Source organism: Marmota flaviventris, chromosome 1, assembly GCF_047511675.1.
Source record: "Marmota flaviventris isolate mMarFla1 chromosome 1, mMarFla1.hap1, whole genome shotgun sequence".
NCBI lineage: Eukaryota > Metazoa > Chordata > Mammalia > Rodentia > Sciuridae > Marmota > Marmota flaviventris.
The window spans coordinates 3120918-3147073 of record NC_092498.1 but is presented as its reverse complement, the minus strand read 5'-3'; the positions used below and the strand labels follow the sequence as shown (position 1 = coordinate 3147073).

The window sequence follows — 26156 nt, the reverse complement described above, 5'->3', positions numbered from 1 at the left end:
TCAGACAAGAGGGTCAGACCCAGTGGGAGGCAGGTCAGTGAGGCCAGGCCTCCGGAGCCTGCTGTCCTGGTGGCCTGTGCCTGTGTGCCACAGAACCCCGTGAGCAGACGTTCTCCACACCTTAAACATGGAAGCAGGACACAGGGCATGTCCCAGGTGGGGCTTCCTGGGGCAGGACCTGAGGGGGAGCGAGGGAAGGTAGCTGGTGAGGGCGTCCCAGCAACATGGGGGGGGGGGGCTTTGCTGTGACACAGGAAGGGACAGTCTTGAGCCCCTCTGAAGTCAGTCCTTGGCTGTGAGTGATGGGGACAGGGGCCCAGGGGGATGGAGCACTGGTCCAGTGTGGGGATCTGGCCACAATGGTGCCACCGGCCAGAAATTTCCACCATGGACTGGGATGCCCAACCCTCTGGGTCCCAGCTGCATGTGACGTCTGGTACTGAATCCAGAGCGTCCCACCCTGTGAGCACCACCTCACGCCCTCATTAGCAAGCCCAGTCTCCCAAATGGTGTTCTTTGGGAGGCAGGAAAGAGGTGCTTTCCCCAGAGGTGGGGCCAGTATCACCACCATCTGCCCCCTCTTCAGATGGCTCAGGGGACATCTGTCTGGCTGAGGGCAGCTTCAGGCTCCTGTGGAACAGCCCCTGACTGGAGTTAGCTGGGGCAAGACCCTAGGGCTCAGGACATGGCCAGTACCACGGGCCTTACACAGACAGCCCAGCCTGAGAGCTGCCCCCACTTGGCTCCAGGAGACATTTAAACTGGACCCAACGTATCCATCTGAGTTTATGTATGTATGCAGGTACTCATGTATGTAGGTATGTACACATGTATGTATGTAGGTAAGTGTGTACACATGTATGTATGTAGGTAGGTACTCATGTACGTATGTAGGTAGGTAGGTATGTACTCGTGTGTGTATGTATGTATGTAGATATGTACACATGTATGTATGTAGGTAGGTATGTACACATGTATGTGTGTAGGTAAGTTTGTACACATGTATGTATGTAGGTAGGTAGATACACATGTATGTATGTATGTATGTATGTAGGTTTGTACACATGTATGTAGGTAGGTATGTACACATGTATGTAGGTAGGTATGTACACATGTATGTATGTAGGTAGGTACTCATGTATGTATGTAAGTAGGTGTGTACACATGCATGTATGTAGGTAGGTACTCATGTATGTATGTATGTATGTAGGTCTGTACACATGTATGTATGTATGTAGGTAGGTATGTACTCATGTATGTATGTAGGTAGGTCTGTACTCATGTGATGCAGTCTGGCTGGGCACAAAATCATGAGCCACTCAAGCAGGAACAAACTTTATTTCCAAAACTCCCGCGAATGCCATGCACGCGGCCTTCTCCGGGACACACCACACCAACCCGAAATCCCTCCTCTGGAAATCCCTCCTACCGCACTTCCCCAACCAATGGGAACTCTCCGGAAGTCCCAAAGAGATCTCCAAAGTAGCAGGCAGAGGCGGACAGCAGGGGTCTAATATCCAATTGAATGCACATCTTAACATAATCATTATCATCTCAATGGCTTGCTGGCGTCACCTTTCAACCAAGAATGCCATGCGTCATTCCTACTCAGCTATGGCTCTTAGCACTCATGTATGTATGTAGGTAGGTATGTACTCATGTATGTATGTAGGTAGGTATGTACTCATGTATATATGTATGTAGGTAGGTACTCGTGTATGTATCTATTTATTTACTTATTAGTCATTCTGGGGGGAAAAGCCTAGGACCTCCCACACACTGAGCACCAACCTGACTTTCCAGGTTCACACCGTGAGGTTCTGTGAGAGCCCAGTCAAAGTGGGCCGCGTGCAGCTGGAGGGTGCCCCCCACCAGGCCAGCTTGTGTTAGGTGCTGAGAACAAAGAAGAACACAAAGATCACGGCTTCCGGAGATCTCCGGTCAGGAGAGGACCCTGTGCTGGCCTCCCCGGGCCCTGCCTGCAGGAGCCACCACGGGGTACACACGTCTTGAACGTCTGCTGTGCTCCACCTCATCCACGAGTGAGTCGGCTGAGAGCCAGGGCTGAGGACTTGCAGGGAAGTGGACCAGCTGCTTGGGTCCCTGGCTCCCCCAGGCAAAGGAGCCACACGGGGGGAAGGAAAAGGAAGGCTGGGGGAGGAAAGGGTCCCCCAGCCGCCTGTCTCCCTAGAAACTAGTCAGAGGTCACCCAGAGAGGTCCTGCTGGTGGCAGCTGCTGCTGTTTCACAGTAGAAAGATAAGACCAGCAATGGGCTCGGAGGTCACAGGTCTTCCCATTTGGTTTCCAGACATCTGTGGAAGAATACGCAGGGGTGAAGACGACTCCCTGGGTGGGGCTGCTGTACGGAAGAATCCTGGCCTCTCCAGGAAGTCCAGTAGGGCCCCTGGCCCTCCCACCTCGGCTGAACTCGGTGCAACTCACAGCCACCTGCCAGGTGGGGAGGATGCCACCTGCGCTGCTTCTACCCAGGGGCTGCCCGGGCCTTCCTTCCAGAGGAGACGGGGCGGCGGGTCCCACCTCTCACGTGGGTCACCCAGGTGTCTCAGAGCCAGCACAGACCTTCCCAGGCCCACAGCCCTGCCGGGCCCAGAACAGCCTTCCTAAACCAGAGGTCTCCTCTCCCTTCCCCAGGTGTACCGGTGAGGCTCAGGTAGCGGCCACGGTTTCAGGAGGAGTCGGCAGGAGGGAGCAGCCAGCCCCGCCGGGGCAGAGGCAGAACAGGCCCAGGGAGGACGGATAGTGCAGGCTGTGGTGGACCGAGGGCAGGGCAGAGTTCCCAGAGGTCTGGGCCTGCAGGTTAAGGTCAAGGGCGCCCAGGCAAGGGAACTGAGAGTGCTGGACGCCTTGCTGACCCCAGCTCAGTGCCTCACGTCACTTACACCATGGACAAGTCCCAAACCCACACGTCCTGCTGCAGGCTCTGGTGGCCCTGCCTTCATCACCCACCCGCCCTCCTGGCACCTCTGGCACCAAGCTCCAGCCAACCATCTCCCACCCCTGTGCTTCTGGGCAGCCCAGGGCCCTGCAGGAAGCCTGCCCCAGCCCCTTGGCTCCCTTTCCCTGTCACTGCTCACCTCTGTGTGAAGGCACTAAGGTGCAAGAGCCCAGGGGAAGAGTGAGCAGGACGTGTGGAGGGTGGGGACAGGGTAAAAGTGTAGGGACAGTGCAGCCAGAAGAAAGAGGAGGAGGAGGGGAGGAGGAAGAGGAGGAGGAGGAGGGGAGGAGGAGAAGGAGGAGGAGGAGGAGGAGGGGAGGAGGAGGAGGAGGAGGGGAGGAGGAGGAGGAGGAGGAGGAGGGGAGGAGGAGGAGGAGGAGGGGAGGAGGAGGAGGAGGGGAGGAGGAGGAGGAGGAGGAGGAAGAGGAAGAGGAGGAGGATGAGGAAGAGGAGGAGGAGGAGGAGGAGGAGGGGAGGAGGAGAAGGGGGAGGAGGAGGAGGAAGAGGAGGAGGAGGAGGAGGAGGAGGAGGGGAGGAGGAGAAGGAGGAGGAGGAGGAGGGGAGGAGGAGGAGGGGAGGAGGAGGAGGAGGAGGGGAGGAGGAGGAGGAGGAGGAGGAAGAGGAAGAGGAGGAGGATGAGGAAGAGGAGGAGGAGGAGGAGGAGGAGGAGGGGAGGAGGAGAAGGGGGAGGAGGAGGAGGAAGAGGAGGAGGAGGAGGAGGAGGAAGAGGAGGAGGAGGGGAGGAGGAGGAGGAGGAGGGGAGGAGGAGGAGGAGGAGGAGGAGGAGAAGGAGGAGGAGGAGGAAGAGGAGGAGGAGGAGGAGGAGGAGGAGGGGAGGAGGAGAAGGAAGAGGGGGGAAGGAGGAAGAGGAGGAGGAGAAGGAGGAGGGGAAGAGAAGGAGGAGGAGGAGGGGGAGGGAAGGAGGAGGAGGAGGGGGAGGGAAGGAGGAGGAGGAGGGGGAGGGAAGGAGGAAGAGGAGGAGGAAGTGGAGGAGGAGGGGAGGAGGAGGAGGAGGAAGAGGAGGAGGAGGAAGAGGGGGAAGGAGGAAGAGGAGGAGGAGGAGGAGGGGAAGAGAAGGAGGAGGAGGAGGGGAAGAGAAGGAGGAGGAGGAGGAGGAGGAGGGAAGGAGGAGGAAGAGGAAGAGGAGGGGGAGAGGAGGAGGAGGGGGAGGGGAGGAGGAGGGGGAGGGGAGGAGGAGGGGGAGGGAAGTAGGAGGAGGAGGGGGAGGGAAGGAGGAGGAGGAGGAGGAGGAGGGGGGACAGCGGGGCGGCCAGTGAACTGCTCCTCCTGCCTGCCTGGGGGTGGCCACGGGGCCGAGAGGCTTCACTCCCCCCAATGTTGTGTTTACATGTCAAATTAAAAACATATACTGACTAACAATTGATTCAGTTACAGTAAAACAAGAACAAAACCAAAAGGGCCCCTCCCCCACATCCCATCTGGCCACACCCGCCTGCAGGCGATCATGGCATCTGCAGAGACACCCAGGGAGCGTGCCACTTGCCCTCAACAAACACCCAAGTGTCCCTGAAGGAGGCTGCCCAGCACAAGAGAAGAGAGCACCCTGGACATAAAGCGGCGTTGCTCCCGGAAAGGAAGCCCCGGAAAGGAAGTCAGGACTGAGAGCCACCGACCAGGACCCACTCCTCCCAACTGTGCACCCGAGCGCCATCCCCAGCTCCACCTCCCGGGGCCCAGGGGAGAAGCGGGGGCTGCTAACCTGACCTTGCACTTCGGCTCTTTGGCTTTCTGGTGGCAGGTCACCTAAGGAGCTTGACCTGTTCGTCTCTCAGGATGACATCCTGCTTATGCAAGCAGCTCTCCTTCTGAGGTCCCATCCCGAGCCTCCGTCCCACACAAAGTGGGGGGACAACCACTTTCCCAGGGGGCCTGGGCGACTAGACACAGGCCAAAGACCCACCTGCCGCGGGTCCCAGAGGAGGCAGAAGGGCATCAGACGCGGGCTAGTCTCGGCCTTCCACCACCCCTTGCCCTTGCCATGCTTGTGCTCTGCCCGGGGAGACAGGGCAGGGAGGAAACTGCCGCCTGGCAGAGGGGGTGGGGCTCCTCGGGCTCATCGTGCTGCAGCGCCCTCTCCCATGGCCTGGCTGGGGTCGTCCACCCGGAACTCGGGGCACGGCACCCCCAGGCCCCCGGACCTGCTGAATCCCACCCTGAGGAAGCCACAGGGGCCCCTGGAGGTTCTAGTTCTTGGAGAGGGTCTCCCGAGGCCCCAGGGCACCTGCCCACCACCCTGGTCCACAGGAGGGAGAAGTAGCAGGAGGGGAGGACTCTAGTGTGTGCCCTGACCAGCCCTTTCCGGTCCCACCTCATCTTCACACCCACCCATCTGGGCACCTTCAGAGCTCCCGTCTTGAGGGGCCTGAGTCCAAAACATACGTGGCTCCCCAGCTTCACCCTGGGCACCCTGGGCACTTCCTCCCGTGTCTCCCAGATGGTGCTGCACGCAGTATCTGCCGTCTGCTTTTTTTTTTTTTCTTTTTTAAGAGAGAGAGAGAGAATTTTTTTAATATCTATTTTTTAGTTCTCGGCGGACACAACATCTTGGTTGGTATGTGGTGCTGAGGATCGAACCCGGGCCGCACGCATGCCAGGCAAGTGCTCTACGCGCTACCACCGCTTGAGCCACGTCCCCAGCCCCTGCCACCTGCTTTTTGATGGCGGGCTCTGTTGGTTTGCTAGGACCGCTCACTGAACAGATCTCATAGCACAAGTCCGTCTTCTCCCAGCCCCAAGGCTGACATCCGGGAGTCCTCTGGGAGGTCCCCAGACTGAGCAGGGTCTGCCCCAGGCCCTCTGCTCCCTGAGGACGGCTGTGTTGTGTCTCTCCTGGTGTCTTGTCTTCTCGTGGCATCTTCAGAGGACACCAGTGGATAGAATTAGGGCCCACCCTAATGACTTTTTTTTTTTTTCTTTTTAATTTTTTATTGTTGGCTGTTCAAAACATTACATAGTACTTGATATATCATATTTCACAATTTGATTCAAGTGGGTTATGAGCTCCCATTTTTACCCCATATACAGATTGCAGAATCACATCAGTTACACATCCATTGATTTACATATTGCCATACTAGTGTCTGTTGTATTCTGCTGCCTTTCCTATCCTCTACTATCCCCCCTCCCCTCCCCTCCCCTCCCCTCTTCTCTCTCTGCCCCCTCTACTGACATTCATTTGTCCCCCTTGTATTATTTTTCCCCTTCCCCTCACTTCCTCTTGTATGTACTTTTGTATAACTCTGAGGGTCTCCTTCCGTTTCCATGCTTTTTCCCTTCTCTCTCCCTTTCCCTCCCACCTCTCATCCCTGTTTAATGTTAATCTTCTTCTCATGCTCTTCGACCCTACTCTGTTCTTAGTTACTCTCCTTATATCAAAGAAGACATTTGGCATTTGTTTTTTAGGGATTGGCTAGCTTCACTTAGCATAATCTGCTCTAATGCCATCCATTTCCCTGTAAATTCTATGATTTTGTCATTTTTTAATGCAGAGTAATACTCCATTGTGTATAAATGCCACATTTTTTTATCCATTCATCCATTGAAGGGCATCTAGGTTGGTTCCACAGTCTAGCTATTGTGAATTGTGCTGCTATGAACATCGATGTAGCAGTGTCCCTGTAGCATGCTCTTTTTAGGTCTTTAGGGAATAGACCGAGAAGGGGAATAGCTGGGTCAAATGGTGGCTCCATTCCCAGCTTTCCAAGGAATCTCCATACTGCTTTCCAAATTGGCTGCACCAATTTGCAGTCCCACCAGCAATGTACAAGTGTACCCTTTTCCCCACATCCTCGCCAGCACTTGTTGTTGTTTGACTTCATAATGGCTGCCAATCTAACTGGAGTGAGATGGTATCTTAGGGTGGTTTTGATTTGCATTTCTCTGACCACCCTAATGACTTAATTGGGCCTTAATCACCTCTGCCAGGGCCTGGTCTCCAAGGTCATTCTCTCCTGGGGCTTGGGTCACCCTTCACCTGGGTGTGTCTCCTCTGTAGTCTCCAGAGTACCCTGGCATGTACTAGAGCACCTTTGGTGCCCGTCCTTCTTTAGGAAAGTGAAGGGTGGCGCTGAGGCAGACCAGTGGAGAACGCCCACTCTGGGCCCCAAAGGCCCCCGTTTTCTTCCCAGTCTTTCCGTCCTTCTTGGATCCTCCTTCTCCTCTTTGTCTTGCTGCAGTGTGGGCCCAACACGGGTTCCAACAAGGCCATGGCCTGAGGCTGTGGTGGAAGCAGGAGGTGGCACCAGACCCCCTCCCTGCATCAGGCCAGCTCCCTCCACAGAGCCGCCGGGCCCTGATGCTGGGCCCAGGGGCCAGGTGCCACTGGACAGGTCTCTCCTCCCTCCCTCCCCTCCTCCTCTCCAGTAACCTGTTAGTGTACTGTCACGGCGTTGGGTGTGACATTTCACCAGGTGCACACAGCCCGCCCGGGTGGAACCAGAGTGTCGGCATTTGCTCTCCTGCCTCATTACCAACGCTAGTGCGGTCACTGCGGGAAGGGCAGTGCCCACGCTCCCGCATCACAGACGAATAAACAGGTAGAATAGCGACTCTGCCGAGGCCCCTCACAGCTCAGTCCTGGACCTGTGCACAGCGCGAAGGCGCAGGGGAGCGGAGCAGGACCAGGGGTGAGCCTCGTCAAGGCAGCGAGGGCAGGTTTTCCCCCAGCGTCCTCAATCTGGAGTTGACCTCTCTTGGCCACCAGCTTCCAGGACGCTCTGGCTCCCTGTGGGGCTTGCTGGGTGCGGGAGGGGTGGCGTGTGTCTAAGGCTTCCCAAGCGTTTGTGGTGTGATCCCCGAAACACACTGCAACCACACGATCAATCAAGCAAGGCAGCCTCGGGAGGAGGAGCACGGGAGGAGAGCAGCTTATTGTTTCTATGGAAGTAAGTTGTTGGACGTGACTTTGGAAAGATCCCAAAGTGCGACTTTTCTTACTGCTGTTTTTCAGTGTGGGGCAGACACCCATGAAAGATGGAAAATCATAAACACCAGGGCATTTTACCCCAAGACCACCCCTCTCTCCACACACTTTGCTTTGAGATTCTTCATGGAGGCCTCAGGTGCACAAAGCCCCGTGGTCTTAACTGCACGACTTGGCAAGTCCTTCTCCCGTGACCACCACGTGGCTCAAGAGGGGGACATCCTGGCACCTTAAAGAGCCCCCAGCCTTCCACTAGTGAGCACCCCTCACCCCAAGGTTTGCCTGCCACTGACCTCTGGGGACTGCCGTTCCACTTCCAGGCCCAGTGGAGACCCCAGACCACAATCACGGTAAGGGAAGACACACCTTTTTATGTTTTAGCTTTGAAATTTAAGCAAGATTTTACACATCTTGTAAAAATCTCCCTACCTCTCACAGCTTTTCACAAACCCACCAGCTAAACTCTCGTGAATGGCTTCTGCAGTAGTTGAAGTGTCGAACGAGCTGTGATTTCCAGGTTTGACTTCCTCTAGCCTTTACTAGCTGACCCATTCTGGGGTTTCCTCAGTCCAATTCAGAGCGGCGTCCCCGTTCCCCAAGAACTTGCCTGCTCACATCTGAGCCCCAGGGTCACCGCCCCCACGCCCACGCCCCAACTCACTTAGAGTTGGTCACACAAACCCCAGGAAGGATGCAGAGTCATGGCTGAATACATGAATCAGTTCCCACATACTGATGTGTGCTGCGACCGGCTCAGCCACGTCAACAGCGGAACAGCACTCAACCAGACACACACAGATGATGGGAGTGCACGCGGTCTAACCCCGTTTCCCAGCTGCACGCCCTGGAGGAAGGCAATCAGAGGGGAACCGCAGCCTGTGAGCAGCGGCCCTCGCTCATGGCCATGCTGAAGGTGGGTTCGCTTCCTTCCACGCTCTCTAAGTAACGCATGTGAACATTCACTCTTCCATTAACAAGTCACCTTACCTTCCTCCTGTCATCCACCTGAGGCCACGTGTCCTCAGGGCCCCTGCATCACAGATGGGCAGCAGGGCTTTCTCCGAATGTGCCTGGGCTGCCCAGCCTCCTCAGAGCCAGACCTCCAAGGCACTCCAGGGGGACTCCGGGCTGAGCCCTCAGCTGAGCACAGAGGCGGGGTAACGCTAAGTGTTTGGGACAGTGGGGTGTGCGAGCCAGGCCCCAGTTCCCCTGCTGTCGAGGACAGGGCCATCGTGCCTGCCCCGCCCCTCCCACACCCGCCTCTTCTCCGGATCTGGCCTTCTGCTGCTCACCACCCCAACAGGTGACTGGGCTGAACCTCCCTTTGCGGAGAGGCCACGGACCGGGCCAGCAGTGCTCGTGACCCAGCTGTGAGCTGAGCTGGAGCCCAGCTGAGGCCCCAGGCCCTCCCCCGCCTCCCCTGGTGCCTGCCGGGACAGACGGTCCATGTCTGTCCGCCGGCAGGAGCTGCTGCCCTCAGAGCTGGCTCACACAGCCCAGAGGCCCCAGGGCCTGGCTCCTCAGCTCCTGGGAATGAGGAAGCTGCAGCCTGCTCAGACAGCGGTGGCTTGAGGGCTGGGTGGAGCATGCAGGGTGCTGCTGACCTGCTAAGGGAGGGGGCGCCTCTGGAGGTGGGCAGGGCTTGTGCAGGGAACTTAGAATCACCCCACTTCCGTGTCACACCACGTGTGAGGCAGCCCTAGGCCTGGAAATAGCCGCCAGACCAGTTCTGGAAGCCAGGTAGGTTCCTTCCTGAGGGAGGCTGAGGAGGAGGAGGCCCTGGAGAGAGGAGAGGGCCAGCCTGGGGGAGCCATGACCACCGCCCAGACCCCTGCTGTGCTGCCCAGGGAGGAGGTGGCAAGAGTGGCTCAGGCCTCCCAGTCCTGCCCATTGCAAAACAAGGACAGAGCAGCTCCTCTGTCAGGAGCCGGTCCAGCCTTGAATCCAGCAGGTCTGGTGATGTGGCTTTGCAAGGCCAGTAGAGGTGGCATCTGTGACCTCCATCTAGCCCCATCCCAGCTGCCAGTGAGCACCACACCCAGAACTGAAGAGGCCCCGACAGCTCCTCCTTGTCCCCTAGAAGACTGTGAGTTGGGCTCCTGACACTCGTAACCTCCCGTCACAGCCCCTACCCAGGCCCAGAGGCCAGACCCAGGTCAGCCTTGACCGAGCGAAGCTTGTCCTCCTGCAGGCTGCAGTCCCAAGGCTTCCAGTCTTGGCGTCAGGTCCTCTCCATGTCCTGGCCCTGAGCCACGCGTCCACTGTCACCCCGTATCAGTACACGTGTTCACACGCCTGCCGGCCCCTGCCCGCACCGTGAACCAGGTAGTCAGAGATCCCTGTGCAGGGGAGACGGACACTGTAGAGCGACATCATAAACAAGAGAATGCTCTCCTGTGTGGGAAGGCGGACAGGTCTCCGCCTTCCCCGCAGCGAGAAGCCTGGCTCCCAACAGCACAGAACGCTCTCCTCACTCCCCTGAGGAGGCTCAGACACCCTGAGGTGACGCAGGACTGCTGCCACTCATGGGTGGCACGAGTCAAGTTCAAGACTGATTTGGGTTTTTCTCCTCTGGGTTAAGGGCCTGGCTAGCGATTCTGAGTTCAAAGCATTGGGTTTGTCTGTTGTGGTGGGGTTGGTTTGTGGGTTTGGTATTTTGTTTCGGTGTGATGGTGTTGTTGTTCAAAGCACAGTTAGTCTGTGTCTCAAGAAGCTGTGACAGACACTGGTAACAGGTGGGTCTTTGTGGAGCAGCTGGTCTGTGTCCCCACCGTGCCGGAAGTACCCTGGAGGCATCGTCACCCACTTGTTGTCACCTCGCTCCCATCTCACCTCCCGTGGCCAGTACTTAGTCAAGGCTTGTCGAACTCAACTGTTGAACCTAAAGCTGTTTGGGAAATGTTGTTTTGTAGAATCCATCAAAAACAGCAGAATAAACCCGCGAGGTCACAGACCAGCACCATCCCCACCACAGCAGAGCTAAAAACAGACCTCGAATGGCGTCATCCAGAACACGCACTGTCCCTGGGGCAGCGCTGCTCTTCCCCAGTGCCGCCGGCACCTTGCCCCTGGAGTTCACTGCACCCTCCCACCTCAGCTCCCAGGAGCCAGTGCTGGACCCTGGGGACACGGGAGTCCTGGGAGTTCAGGAAGGAGCTCAGCTCTGGAAGGCCCTCCCTGCAAGGGCTCTGGACAGAGTTGTGAGCAGAGTGGTCCACAGCTTCGCAGCTCCATTGTGGACTGACCAGAGCCGCCCAGGGCACCATCAGAACAGGGAACACTGGGCAGGGCCTGCTCTTGAGGCAGGTGGCCAGGCTGAGCAAGGGCCTTTGGGGACAGGGCAGTGTAGTGCAGACCACAGGCCAAGCTTACACCTGGCCCTGCAGGGGTGAGTCTCAAGTCAGGTTTTAAAGAAGATGGACTGGCTACCAGAACGTTCCCCAATGAGAAGGGATGGCAAAAACGTAAACTTGTCAATCAAAAGATTTTTGTTTGTTTGTTTTCAAGAAATGACACTGGAACGGGAGGGGACAGAAAGAGACCCAGAGGGGTGATAGAGACGGGGACAGAGAGCAGGGAGGGAGGCCAGGGAAGAGAGAGGAGAAAGGAGAGATTCGTTGCTTTGCTGGCCAGGTGCCTAGGGAAGCGGCTTGTCAGCTTTGGCAGGGCCTTCCTGCTCCCTGTGTGGAGACGTTTGCCCAGCTCCCGCGGTTAAGGTTGGTTTATTTAATTAGATGATTTCAGGTTGCCGCCAGGAGTCTGTTAGAGCCCCGTCCTCGCTGCCCTCCAACACCCGCATCAAGGGGTCTGCTCACCCGGCCCTGGGGGCTGTTTTTATCCTCTTGATCTTGGTGTGATTAGTGAAAGCAATTAAGCAGCAGGATCAAAGCTCAGGGCCTCACCGCCTTCTCCATGTTCCTTAACGACCCTGAAAGGGTTTGCAGAAATGAGCCTGGAAGGAATGAAGCGTGGCCATGAATAAACATCACCCAGAAGACGCTGGAGGAGACCCTGCTCCAGCTCTGGACGGCGGCTCTTGGTGGGGGGGTGCAGAGCGCAAGTGGAGGGGACGGGGGGGGGGCACCCTGGGTCTGTTCTACAGGGTCCCTTCCCATTCGGTGTCATTGTGCTCTGACAATCTATTTATCAAGAAGGTTCTGCGATGTCTCATTAGTCTCCTCCCTCTTCTGCCTGGATTCAGAAAGATAACGCCCTTCTGCTTGGGAGCAGCAAACAAGGTGCCAGCAGGCCCTGTGGCCCACCTGGATTTGGTTATAGACTTTTTAAAAGGAAAAGTATGATCCAAGTGCTGTAATCCCAGTGGATCCAGAGGCTGAGGCAGGAGGATCGTGAGTTCAAAGCCAGCCTCAGCAACAGAGAGGCGCTAAGCAACTCAGTGAGACCCTGTCTCTACATAAAATACAACAGGGCTGGGGATGTGACTCAGTGGTCGAGTGTCCCTAAGTTTAATCCCCAGTACCAAAAAACAAGAAAAACACAAAGGGCTGGGGATGTGGCTCGGTGGTACATCAGTGACCAATCCCCAGCCCTGGAAAAAAATAATAGTAAGTGTTAAGTATTCTCCCTTCCTCCCTTCCTTCCTTTCTTCCTTTTCTTTCTTTCAAATTTCTGAAACCCAAGGACCAGCCAATATTTATAGGTTACAAAACCAATCTTGACCTGGCTCAGGGGAGGAGCAACAGGCTACAGGGCTTAGCAGCAGGAGGCAAAAAAGGGCAGTGTCCCAGGGCCCCGGGCCACAGCGCACCTGGGGATGAGACCCGGCTCTGCTGGGCAGCTGGCCACCACCTGGCTAGGCAGGGGCAGCCCAGGATGGAGGCCGGCCTGTAGCTGAGGCCTGGGGAGAAGCGGAGGGAGGAGTGGGTCTTGGAGTGAAGCTTCCTCTCAACCCCGCTTTAGTGCCTGGAGTTACCCTGGGAGATTCCCTTCCCGGACATTGGGGTTCTTCTCTCTAAGCGCTGAGAAGGAGTCGATTATTAGCAGCATGGAGTGCTCGCTCTCTCTGTGGTGCAGTGTTCTCCCTGGCTTGTTCTCTCTCTCTCTCTCTCTCTCTCTCTCTCTCTCTCTCTCACACACACACACACACACACACACACCTCCACCAGAAGCCACTTCACTGAAGATCCCACCCAACAGCCCGTGGATGCACTCATCCACTCAGTGGCCGTGGGGGATCCCGAGGTCTCCCCACCATGCACCAGCACAGCAGGAGGTCAGGCAACAGGGCAGGAGGAAGGGGCTGGATTTCAGGAGCAGGGCTGCTCCCACAGAGGGCATCCTGGGGAGGGGCTCTGCAGTCCTTGAGGCTAGGGGCCATGACAGCCACTGGCCCAGAGGCTGCTGGGATCCAGGCTCAGCAGAGCAGCTGTCTGATCCAGGGGACACGTGGGCAGGCCTGGAAGCACCTGGACATCACTGAAGGCAGGGTGGCTTCAGGTTGTCAGAGACACAGAGAGCAAAAGAGAAGTGGAGAGAGACACATGGGGCCAGGCCAGGGGTCTGCTCAGACTCTAAGGGCCCCTCAGGCCTCCTGCTGCCCAGCACCAGCAGGCTGTGCCTCTGCCCTGGGGCCCAGAGGGCCCTTCTCCATGCAGGTCTGTCCTCCCGGGCTGTGGGAGTGGCGGAATCAGCTCCTCTTAGACAAAGGTGAGCCCCAGGGAGAAGGAGCAGCCAGAGCGTCCCAGCACGGGCAGCAGGAAGTCTTAGCGTGAGGCGTGCCAGGACTGTGTGGAGACAGGGCCAGGGCCAGCCCTGCTGTGGATGGCACCAGGGGGAGAAATCTGGGTTTCCTTCAAAGCCTGACTCACAAAACTGAGCCTCACCCCCTCCAGCTGCAGAAGCCTGACCTGTGGGCCACTGTGTTTTGGAGTCACCTCTTTGTCCCAACAGGCCTGGTTCCCCAGGGTCTGTCCCAGCCAGCCTCTGGGGGGACAGCAAGGCAGGCCCAGTTCTGGAGGTGAGGGAAGACCCTCACCCCCAGCAGCCGGGGATGGAACGGCACCTACTATAGCAATTAAAGAGCCCTCCCGCAGCGACTGGGTCAGTTCTTGTGGTGAGGATCATGACCAGTGTCGTAATCAGAGCTTAACAGCTACCACAGGTCCGGAAGGCCCAACCAGGTCTGACCCAGCTCCTGCACCTCCCTGCCACAGCCCCCCGCCCCCTTCACGCTCCCCGGTCTTCTCCAGCTCTGGCCTCCTGTCCACAGGTGTTCTGGGGTAAGTTCCGTCACCTTTCACCCTGTCTTGATGTCTGCTTTCAGTAGATGCAGACTGTCTCATGGGACATGCATGGCCATTGTTGGCAAGATGACTGACAGAAGCCTCACCAGGGCCTGAGAAAGGAGAGGAGGGCATCGCAGAGGGGGAGACTGAGGCTTGCAGGGAGCGGGCAAGTTTGGCAGCAGAGATCCCACCTCTGCCCACGGGGTGCCATCCCCATCTGCTGATGGGCTGGACTCTGACCTGCAGGTCATTATCAAGACTTTAATTGGCATGCTTCAAAGCCTGAGACACTCCTAACCAGAGCTGGTAGTTTAGTTATTACAGATCACGTGCTGGAACTTCATCATTCATTAAAAGGAACCAATGTATACTATGGTAAGAGGTCACTGAAATAGCTGCAGAGTGCAGAAAGGGAGCACCCCACAGGGCACAGTCATGGCTGCCACCCCCTTGGAACCAGGGATGCTGCCTGCACGCTGTGCTCCTGGAGAGGGTGCTGCACAGCAAGCCTGGAGCAGCCAGGGGATGATTTCAACCTACTAGGGCAGCTTGCCATTTAGCAGCCCCCGTGGGCTCGGGAACATGGGTGAGCCTGGGGGTTCCAGAGAGGTCTCGGGGTGGGGGAGGATGTGTGCAGGGGACTTGGGTGTGAGTAAGGGACAGACAGCAGCACTAGCGGAGGAAGGCTCAGTCAGAATAGCCATGGGAGCCTTGTCTCAGGAAAAGAGGAGAGAAGAGACCATCTGTTAAAAAAAAAGATCATTCATAGTGCTCACTAAAACACAGTGCGGAGGCTCCATTCAGGAGCAGAGACAGGACAGGGCCACTGCAGCGGGGCCTTGTCGTGGGAAAGGACGGTCCCAAGTCCCAGCACAGCATGGACAAATGGGGGCTTACCGCCGAGGAGCAGGGTGGGGTCGGCCCGTGGGAACCCACCAAGAGGGGCCTCAGGGTTCTGGTTGAACTACCCGAGGACCCAGGCGGCACAGGGCTTCCTACGCACACGCCCACCCGGGCCCAGGATCAGGGTTGGGGAGGCTTGCAGGTAGGGCTGGCGCATGACAGGGACGACAGAGGGAGGGCTGAGTCTGGGCTGGCCACACAGCCGAGCCATGGCCTCTGCCAGGCTGGTACTGGGGCCTCCCACACGGGAGGAGCCCGTGGGTGTGTCCAGGGCCAGGCAGCTGCCTGGGTTGGCGCCACGAGAAGCTCCCTGTGTGGGGCCACTTGTCCTTTTCTAGGGAAACCCAGCACTGACACTTCCCTGTTTAGATGAGGAATTTGGCCAAGGTCCACCCAAGTCCCGGTTGAAAGCCCACTCTCCCCACTTAGCACCCCATCCCAGGGGCTGTCCCCACGGTGTCAGACGGTGTCAGCGCTGTGCCTGAGGTCCTGGAGGGTGTGTGGATCAGCACAAGGCAGAACCCCACTCGGTGGCCCTCTCCCTGTCTCAGGTTTTGGCTTCCTAACGGGGAAAGTAGACATGATCATGGAGTCTGCTTACTTACACACAGAGGTTGGGAGAAGCTCTGAGGGTCGCCCAAGGTCACACCACGCAGTCATTACAAATCATGCCACAGGGGGACTTTCCTGACGTGGAAGTGTGCCTGAATCTTCCGTGAAAACACAAGAATACCCTCTACGAGCAGAAGGGAGGCAGTGAGGACTCGGGCAGAGTCGGGGATGGACCTGTGAGAGAGGTGGGGTTCAGCTGCGATGGGCTGACCACAAGACAGGAGACCATCCCTGGGGATCCAGGGGGACCAGATAAAGCCAGAAGTGGAGTTGCCTTGAAGCTGGAAAAGTAGAGAAAACTGTGGGCCCCCAGAGGGACTAGCTCCACGGACACTTGGCCCATACTGGGCTTGGGAAGTGCAGAGCTGTAACTGAGGATGCTGTTGGAGACCTTGAAATCAGGGTGGTTTGTTACCAGGGCAAAAGAAGCTCAGGCAGCCGGCGCTCCCCGCGGGCCATGGCAGAGCGCAGGGAGGGGAAGGTGGTGGGCTGGCTCCAGGTTTGCTCTGTGCCCGTGCCTGCCCACTGTCCGCGTCCCTGGTGGACTCAGTGACCCCGGGCAACACATCATCCAAGTGCTTCTTGCTGAAGGCCTGTTTGCTTCTCTCCAGTTTTAATTTGTGTCACAAGTGCAGAGATGAGCGGCAGCCTGCCAGGTCTGCACCAAGAACCCTGGAGGAGGGTCTCCCCAGAGACCCCACACAGAGCCCTTTTATGAGGTTCAGGCCTCAACACCTGATTGGAAGCAACTGCTCCTCCCACCCGACAGGTGAGTAAGCTGCTTGGGGCTCGGGGATGGCAGAGCCCAGCTCAGACTCAGGCCCTGCCCACGGGTCTCACGTCTTGCCACACGGTATCCAACACCTGTATCAGTTAAAACATCTCACTTTCAATCAATAGAAATGTTCTTCTTAAGTGTATTTATGGATTTATTTATTGCAGTACTGGGAATTAAACAGAATGGGCCTTAGAGGAATTGAAACACATCAGTTGAGATGATTGGCTTATTTCCTTGATAGATCTCACATCAGACAACTGGGCCTGAATTGCCGCAGGTTCTGAAATGGGTCCAGTCCGGTGCAAAGAGATCAGCCTCATACAAATAACCCAGTGTGAGACCCAGAGTGCTGTCTGGGACGTTGCCAGCAGGACCTTGCTGGGCTCTAACAGGTATTTCCTCCTAGAACCTTTTCGCCAGCCAACCCCATGTGTCCCTGGCTCCTCACCAAAGGAAAAGGAGAAATGCTTCCTTCCTTCTTCCTCCTGGGGCTTCTTCCCCCTGCCTGGGGCAGACCCACTGCCACTGCACCGGGGCAGAAGCTCCCGCAAGGATGTCACTGTGCCTGGGATCTGAGTCGCCAGCCAATTACAAGGATGTACTTGCTATGACTGAGAACCGGCAGGTTGGCAGGAGGGCAGCTCGGCAGGCTGGCAGAGCAGGTTTCTGGCCGGGGACCCAGCCCGAAACCAAGTTTACAAAACAGCTGCTCCGCTGGGGCCCTGTGATGAGCAAGCCCGTCAGGGTGGACTCCAGGTGGTGCTGAGCTGCGGTCATCAGAAGGAATGCCCCAAACATTAACAAGGCCAGGAAGGCCAGAGATCTGGTGAGCCTTGGTGACCTCGCAGCCTGTCATCGGCCCGGCCCAGGAATGGGCCCCGTCTTCACTGGCTGCTCAGCCTCGTACCCATGGGAGAAGAGCCGGCAGCACAACCACGCAGCCCTGCTGCACGCCTGGGCAGCCTGCTTGGTCCTGGGAGTAAACCACCAGATCCCAGAGAAAACCTAAGTTGACAAAGCACAGCTCCAGTCAGAGGCACCCGAATGACAGTCACAGAAAACGCGCTCTCGCCCGAACTGCCTTTTTACTAACATGTTGATTGACACACACGCTTGTCCACCTTTGGAAAGTGGGTAATGCTTTGATCTCGTGCACATGGAGCCACAGTAAGGCAGGGTGATGGGCGTGCTGTCGCCTCGTGCTGATGCTCTACGGCAGGACAACGTAGGAATGTCGTGCTGTTGCTCTATCTCATGCCAACGCAGGAACGGCCTCGCCACGTCAGAGCGCTTTCACAGCCGTCACCCATTCACTTCTCACGGCATCCCTGATGGGGGCTGCATGGCCAGCGCACCCTCATGGGAGGACACTGAGTCTGGCAGCGAGGCCCCTATGTGGGGATCGGCCTGCCAGCCCTGCTCTGCCAGGCTTCCCTTTGTCACCTGCCCCTCCCAGGCAGCCTTCAGCCCCGGCCAGAGGCGTTGATTGCTACTGCTAGAAGAGGACATGGCGATGTACACTTTCAGCAGGCTTCGAGGCACTTGTTACAATGGACTCGCTGAAGAGCAGAAGCGCTGTGACTAAGGATTCAGCTGGGACAGCAGCATGCTGGGGCTGATGTCCACAGGTGGAGCTGGAAGGTCACCCTGCTGCAGAACACACTTGCAGGAGACCTTCTTCAGCACGCCTCTGGAGGGATGGCACTGGCCAGTGGGTGAGAACTCGACTCCTGCCTGCACATCACCGGGGGCTCACAGTCGCCTGCAGAGAGACTCCAAGACCGGAACCAGGACCATCCCCCACTCCCTGCCTGGGATTACTTCCTGGTGCGTGAGTTGCCGTGACCTGCTAGTTCTTAAGGGTCAAAGTTCACGGCTCTCCTTGTTATTGCTACCCTATTTACAAAGAGAATTTGAAGCAACAGCTTCTTGAGTCATTTTTACCATTTTTAGATGCAATTCCTCCTGTCTCTCTGAGCGACTGGTCTCTAATGCCCCTTCTTCCTGTCCCCCTCAGGAGGAAAGACAGGAGTTTTAGCATTCCACGGGGCACCAAGTTCATTTCTCATGCAGCCCATTGTGGCCACGTCCAAGTTCAGGACAGGATGAAAGCAGAGTTGGCCTTCGCACTTTCCAGGAGTTCCTAAAGGGAAGAAGCGCTAATTTTCTTGTTCTTCCTTCCTCTTTACTGGCTAGGACAGGAACCGAATGAGTGGTGCTCTGCAGCTCTTTTGGAACATGAAGTAGCCTTGGCAACGGAAGTCAAGCATGGCTAAACACGGCTGAAAAGGAGCCTAGTCCCTGATGCAGGGGTGTGTCACCGTGGATGGGGTGCTTCCGGGCTTCCTGACTGTGAGAGGCCATCTTCTGATCTTTTTATGCTGTGTTCAGTTGTAGTCACAGGTGATTCTAATAAACACATCTCGCCTTTTTCCTCCTCTCAGCCGATACTGAGGAGAAGGATAGATCAGGTGGGAGGGGGGTACAGGAAGTACCAGGGCAGTCGGGACAAGATCCATCAGCGGCTGTTGCTCAGAATTTCCTTCCATCGGCCGCCATTCAGCTCCTCAGTCTTTCCTGGCGTCTCTCTATGAAAACTTGAAACGAAAGCACCTAAGATCCGAGTGCCCATTCTCTCACCAGCTCGGAGTTGGGCAGGGCGGTCACTGTCAGCCCCTCAGTGGGTGAGGGAGTGGCCATTCAGCACGACACAGCTGGTGTGTGGGAATACCAGACTCCCACTGGGACTCGCTGAAGGGGACGAGACCCCCAGAGTCCCTGGTGTCACTTCTGTCCTCCAGCGACGGCAGCACCATGGCTGTGCGTCAACACAGGCGTCGCCTCAGTGGAGAGGCTGAGTGGCACCTCACTTCTCTGGCGCGGAAGCCACCAGTTCTAAATTGTGCCCCCCCAGAGCTGCCTCTCTGTGAAGCTGTGGCCCTCCAGCCCTGAGCAAGGGTCCAGAGACAGGTGAGTGGGTAGACAAAAGGCAGTCCACCCGACAACAACCCTAGTGAGGAGGAGATCCAGACAGACAGGACCACGGAAATGAGCCCTGAGGACCAGCTCAGTGATACCAGCCAGCCAGCCACTGAAGGTCACATCTCGTGTGATTCCACCTTTAAGGTACCTACTGCAGTCCCCTTATCTGCAGTTTCACTTCCTACAACCTCAGTTACCTACAGTCAACTACAGGCCACAAACATGAAACGAAAAACCCCAGAAATGCACAATTCATGTTTTACATTGTGCCCACCTCTTCTGCACAGCATGGCAGGCTGCCCAACTCAAGCCATCCAGGACGTGAATCATCCCTTTCACCCGTGCATCCATGGTGCGTACCCTACCCACTTGGTAAACACTTAGCAGCTGTCTCAGTTATCAGATTGAGTGGCAGTATCATAATGCTGTGTTCAAGTGACCCTTATCCTACTTAGTAATGACCCCAAAGTGCAGGAGTCCTGATACAGCAATTTAGGTATGCCACAGAGAATCGATAGTACCAGTACCTCCTTTAGGTAAAAAAGATGAAAGTTTATCATAGGTATGTATGTATCCAAAGAAGCACAATATATGTAAGGTTGGCAGTCGAGGTTCTGGGCATCCACTGGGTCTTGCAAGACACCCCTGAGGACATGAGGTGGTACATTCAATTCAAATTATAGAGAATGGTAGTAGCAGGAGTGGGAGGGAGGGGGAGATGGGGAATTAGTATATTGAGGACAGAGTTCAGTTTGAAAATGAAGTTCTAGACATACTTTCAGCACCCTGTGCATATACTTAACTACCCACCAAAAGGGGGACAAGATGGTAAATTTTACATGATGTGTATTTTGCCGCAAATTAAAAAAAAAAAAAAAAAACTGGACTGGTCTCTGCCCTCTGGACTTGCTTGCTGTCCACACATCCAACCCTGAAGAGGCCCTGTGACCCGGTTGCCCAGGTCTGAGCCGCTGCCTGGACTTGCCCCTCCCCACCTTGACGGGCTGGCCCAGCCCCTCAAATTCCCTCCTCCTCCTTTTAACCCAAGGCTGCAGCTGGCCAGGTGTCCCCTCAGAAGTGTGGACCTTTTTCATGTGACTTGAAAGAGCTTTACTAGGCTTCAGAGACTTAAAGTGCTCTTTAAACTTAAAAGCCATCTTGGTAATTGGCTTTAAGAAAGCACATTAATTCATAAAGCCAAGGGTGGTGTGGACAGAAAGCTGACTTTCAGAGCCCTGGTCAGGGTTCTCTGGAAAGACCAGTGAGTGGGGAGTGGACCGTGCTGTATCACGCCCACTGCTGTGTTTAATAAGCATCCAGTGAGCACTGGGAACAAGGGCACAGCATGGGTCCCCAACAGACAGGGCAGCCTGTCCACTACAGCTGCCCATCTGCAGCACACATCTGCAGGCTATAGCAGTGATGGAGGCCGGGCGTGGCTCCCCAGAGCCTTCTTCACAGAGGAGGGGTGACAATACAAAATAGGGTTAAAGTTAAGTGATACAGGAGAATTGCAGCTTCAATTAGCAATTCAAGAGAAAACAGAGCAAAGCAGGCTGGCAGGGGCAGCTCCAGGCAGAACTGGCAGCACAAAAGCCCCTGAGTTATCTATTGATTGTGGTATTGGGGGTTGAACCAGAGGCTCTCCTTCTCTGAGCTACACGCCAGCCCTTTCTTCATATTTTATTTTGAGACAGGGTCTGGCTGAGTTGCTCAGGGCCTAAGTTGCTGAGGCTGGTTTTGGATTCGAGATCCTCCTGCCTCAGCCTCCAGAGCCGCTGGGATTACAGATGCGCACCACTGTGCAAGGCTAGAATTTTATTTTGAGATGGTCTCGCAACGTTGCCAAGGTGGGCCTCAAACTTGTGGCCCCTCTACTTCCGTCTCCTGGTCACTGTCCCTGGGTTGCAGGTGTGCGCCACCATGCCCAGCATGTGAAGTCATCTACAAAGCCAGGGAAGGAAGGTTCTAGGCAGAGGGAGAAGCAAACACGAAGGCAACCCAGCCTTGTTCTGTTTGGGGGCAGGTGGGCCCAGGGGGGCCTCGGGACTCCGCTGGGTGGGCTGGGGGCTGAGGGGCTGAGGCTCAGGACTGTTGTTCTCATCGCTCCCCCTGGTGCCCTGTGCCATACCCGGTGAAAAACGCTGAGGCGGGAGAGCCAGGCGGGGCTAGAAATCAGAGTATGGGGGTGAGGAGTGGTGCGGGAGGGCCAGCCTTGCTGATTGGTGGAAGTCAGAGCAGGCCGGGAGGAGTGGTGCAGAGAGCCAGCTTTGCTGATTGGTGGATACACAGGGCAAAGGACCCAGGGGGACTAAGGATGCTCTTCAGGCCTTGCCTGAGCACCTGGCAAGGGCAGGACCATTGTTTGGAAGGGAGACCAGGGGAAGCAAGAGCCCACAGAGGGGCAATTTCAGAGGCCTATGGGCACCAAGCTGAGGTGCCCAGGAGGTAGGGAGGTGGTTAGGTTTGGGGCCAGGTAGAAGTGAACATGTGGGCAGGGACAAGTTGAGGTCACCAGAGAGCAAAGAGGGTCACCAGTGACCCTCAACAGAGCCAGAGGAGCAAAGATGTCAACTCCTGTCGATGAGGCTGCCCCCGACTGGCCAGGAGGGGGGCAAGGCCTTGGGGAGAGGCTCAGCGCTTCCCACGTTGCAGGAGCAAATGAGGCGGAGCAAGGCCTGCTGGGAGCCAGGGTCTGGGGAGCATCCTGAGGGGCCCCCTCCCTGGCCGGGGAGAAACCCTGCGCGCAGAGGGTCTGCACTCACTTTTCACCTCATTTGGAGGAATGTGACTTTTTTTTTGTCCATTTATTTTGCCCTGGAGGCCCTTGAATTTTTTTCTACCTGCCTCTTGTTAGATTTTGGGTGTGACGTGGGTTGGCACATCAGGAATAAGAGTAGTTAATGGGCATGCACCTGTGGGCGCCCGCTCTTTACAGTCTTCCAGATTTGAGGACCATGGAGAAAGCTTCGCCTCGGCACCATCTTGGAGGCACCAGAGTGAGGGGGGTCAGGCTGGGCTGGAGGGTCAGGCTCAGCAGAGCCAGCAGGGCTGCCAGGGACTGGAGAGATTTCCTATTTCTCAATCAGTTGTTCTGGTTCTGCAAAAGCAAAAGCGGTTCGCACTCAATGGAGGAGCAAGGGAAGGTCAACGATTTGGGGTTGGCTGGAGGCAGGAGGCTGGAGCCACTGAGCACCCATGCCAGTGGCCATCTCTGTGCATTCCCGAGGACACTGCTCACCTGAGTGTCTGGACTCCAGGCGGGTGTGAAGCAACAGTCTGAGGCCTGGAGGGGACACACCCCTGGTTCCATTTCATTTCAGAATCTAAGCATCAGACACCCATATTGTTACGTAGTGATTAAAAGTGACAAAGGCAAACTGCAGAGAGCCCTCAGAAGAGTGATATCAGGGCCACGAATGCCAGCTGACGGGGGCCTGCTACCTTCCTGCACGTGTAGGGCTTTCCCGGGTCCCTCCCTTCTACCTTGCCTCTGAAATGTAGCCCTGTCTCCCACTTCCCGGGGGAGAATCCGGAGCCAGGGCAGGGCAGAAGGGATCTCTCCTGCCCTTGGCTGTTTTCAGAGGAGCTGGGAGTGCAATGGGGCCTCGGGGCAGGCATGTGATGTTCACCCAGGGAGTGCTGCACCGGCCTCCTGGGCTGGGCATGTGCCCTGTGCCCCCATCGATGACCTCTGTAAGAGCTGGGCAACCTGGAATAGCTGATCAAGAAGGCCACAGGTCTGCCATTTTGTGGCATCAATTAAATAACCAAACTCCAAGTGTCAGTGGTCCTGGGTGCGGCAGGGCCAGCTACATTCTCCAGCTCCGCCTGCATCCCTTCCTGGTGTGGCCGAGGGTTCCTCCAGCCTGCAAGCTCACAGCCCCACCCACTCCAGTAAGGCTGGACTTGCAAAGGGTTTCATACCATGGACAGGCCTCTTCAGTCTCTGGCTCAGATGCTGGTCTTCCATCTGCCTGGAGCCCGTCGCTCCTCCCCTTGTGTGAATGGGAAGTGTCCTGTAGAGGCAGTTCCAACGCCACTGCTTCTGGGCTGGCTCCCAGCAGGCCTTGCTCCGCCTCATTTGCTCCTGCAACGTGGGAAGCGCTGAGCCTCTCCCCAAGGCCTTGCCCCCCTCCTGGCCAGTCGGGGGCAGCCTCATCGACAGGAGTTGACATCTCACCATCACACAGTTGCCTGTGCTGGGTGCCGCCTACCCCGCTGGCCCAGAGGCTGCCCGTGTGGACTGGCAGGGGAGAGGTGCATGCCAGGCGCTTTCTAGCTGGGTTAACACTGCTCCTGCCACAGCCAGGTGGAGGGGACTGAGGTGCCTCCAGGAGCCCAGAAGCAGGTCCCAGGAACACCTTCCAGGTCCAGGGATTGCACTAACCCCCAGAAGCCAAGCTCCCTCCCTCCCCGATGACTGTCCCAGCTGTCACTAGCATGCGTGGTTTCCGTGTCATTCCTCTCCAGCTCTTAAGTCCATCTACTTATGTGTCTGACTGCCCAGAATCCAGCAGGAGAAGAGGAGCTGCAGAACTCAAAGAGGAGGAGGGGTCCCGGAGCCATCTCAGGGGGCCCAAAGGACAGATGAGCCGTCTCAGGCAGCGGTGGCCCTGCCTCCAGTTCTTCACGTGACACTCTTGGGGCACTTCCCTGAAGACCGCGGCGCTCCTCCCCAGACTGCCTCGGCCCTCAGTGGAACACCTGCACGAACAGTCTCTGGCTGGTTGGGACCTCATGGGGTGACCTTGGACTTTAGGTGGAGGAAACCCTGGAGACTGGGACAGTGTCCACACCTTCCCAGCTGTGGATTCTGGACCCCTGTGAGCTCCCGCCCAGCACCAAGCCCACCCCCACTCTATGTCCCTCCTATGAGCAGGTTTCTTCCCCCCCTTACTGCCAAGTGCCCTGTGTGCTGGACCCTCGAGGGACAATAGTCAGGGAGGAAGCACCCTGCTTTCAGGTCCTCTCACTTGGCAGGAAGAAGAGACAGAGGCCTCGGTAGTGCTGAGAGGGCCGGGTCAGAGCCCAGAGGGGAACCTGGCCCAGGCCCTGGGGTCTCCATGGGTGGACGGCTTCTCTGAGAGGACATGACTCAGTCAGAGGCCTGCAGGATCATGAATGTGCCCAGAGCCAGGGTTTGAAGAGCCCTGGTGAGAGGAGGCTGCAGACAGCCCCAAGGAGCTTAGCTGAGTTTCAACCTCTCTGTTTCCGGCAGTGCTACAGGCAGACCAACAGGCTACACATGAGCTGCCCCCGGACATGGCACTCTGGGTATGGCTGACCTATTGTGCATGTGTCCAGCCCACTGTGCTCCAGACGTGAGGGACTCTGATTGCCTGAGTTTGCTCAGCCACCATCACAAGTGCGCAGGCTGGGAGTGAACCACAGACACTGTCACCTCAGTGCGGGACTGGGGGGCTGGAGGTCTGACGTCTTCCCATGTCCCCGCGTGGTCATCCCTCTGTGTGTCTGTGTCCTGACCTCCTCTTATTCACACCAGTCAGACAGGTCAGGGTCCACCCACTGACCTCATTTACTTTAATTATCCCTTTAAAGTCCTTGTCTACACAACCCCACACAGATACAGCCATCTGACTAAGGTGCCAGAAACATAATAGAGATAAGGTAGTCTCTTGCAAATGGTGCAGGGAAAACTGGGGTCCTCGTGTAGAAGAATGAAACTCGACTCTTATCTCTCACCCTGCACCAAAATCACTCAGAATAAGACCCAGGAATTAGACCAGAAATTGTGCAACTTCCAGGAGAAAACATAGGGTCAACACTCCGTCCGGCACAGGCAATGACTCAATAGGGACCCAAGTGCTCAGCAAATAATGCCAAGGGTTAATAAGTGAGATGGCATCAAACTAAAAAGCAACTTCATGGCAAAGGAAAAAATTAGAAATGTGAAGAGAGAACTTCCAGAATGGGAGAAAATGTTTGCTAGCTACTCTTCTGATTGAGGATTAATATCTAGAATGTGTACAGAACTCAAAAAACTTTACACACACACACAAAAAATGGGCAAATGAATTAAACAGACACTTCTCAAAAGAAAAAATACAAAAGGCCAACAAGTAAACAACAAAAAAGTTCGACGTCATTAGCAATTAAGGAAACGCAAATCAAAGCTACGCTGAACAGGGAGTGGTGGCACACGCCCATAATCCCAGCGACTCAGGAGGCTGAGTCAGGAGCATTACAGTGTCAAAGTCAGCCTCAGCAACTATGTGAGCCCTTAGCAACTTAGTGAGGCCCTGCCTCAAAATTAAAAATAAAAATGGCTGGGGATGTGGCTCAGTGATTAAGTGTCCCTGGGTTCAATCTCTGGTACCAAACAAAACAGAATGAAACACTACTCTGAGATTATATCTCACACCAGTCAGAATGGCAGTCATCATACAAAAAATAATAAACGTGGAGAGGAATTGGCGAAAAAGGATCACTGTTAACACTGCTGCTGGAACTGTACATTAGTACCACCACTATGGAAATCAGTATGAAGGTTCCCCAAAAGACTCTGCAGGGAACCACATATGACCCAATTAGTCTACTTCCTAAAGAATCAAAGTCATCTTACTACAGTGATACATGCACACCTATGTTTTTAGCAGGCAAAGTATGGGACCTGCCTGGGTGTCTATCAGTGGATGAATGGGTAAAGAAAACGTGGTATATATACATAGTCATGAAGAAAAAAGTAATCATGTCATTTACAGGAGAATTGATAG

The 26156-nt window shown here is 56.0% G+C and overlaps 1 long non-coding RNA gene across 7 annotated transcripts in view; it reads right to left on the bottom strand.

Annotated features, from left to right (window-relative positions):
• Positions 1 to 6619: 6619 nt before the first annotated feature.
• LOC139705342 (uncharacterized) overlaps positions 6620 to 26156 on the bottom strand; it is a 28153-nt gene continuing 8616 nt past the window's right edge. For 3 of the 7 annotated variants that reach the window (XR_011707212.1, XR_011707210.1, XR_011707213.1), the window contains exons 3-4: positions 11715 to 11851; positions 6621 to 10786 (exon numbers count right to left, since the gene is read on the bottom strand). This is a non-coding gene — a long non-coding RNA (uncharacterized lncRNA). Of the gene's footprint in view, positions 10787 to 11714; positions 11852 to 26156 lie in introns of all 7 variants that reach the window. The other 4 variants (XR_011707218.1, XR_011707217.1, XR_011707216.1 and 1 more) reach the window with 4 other exon arrangements.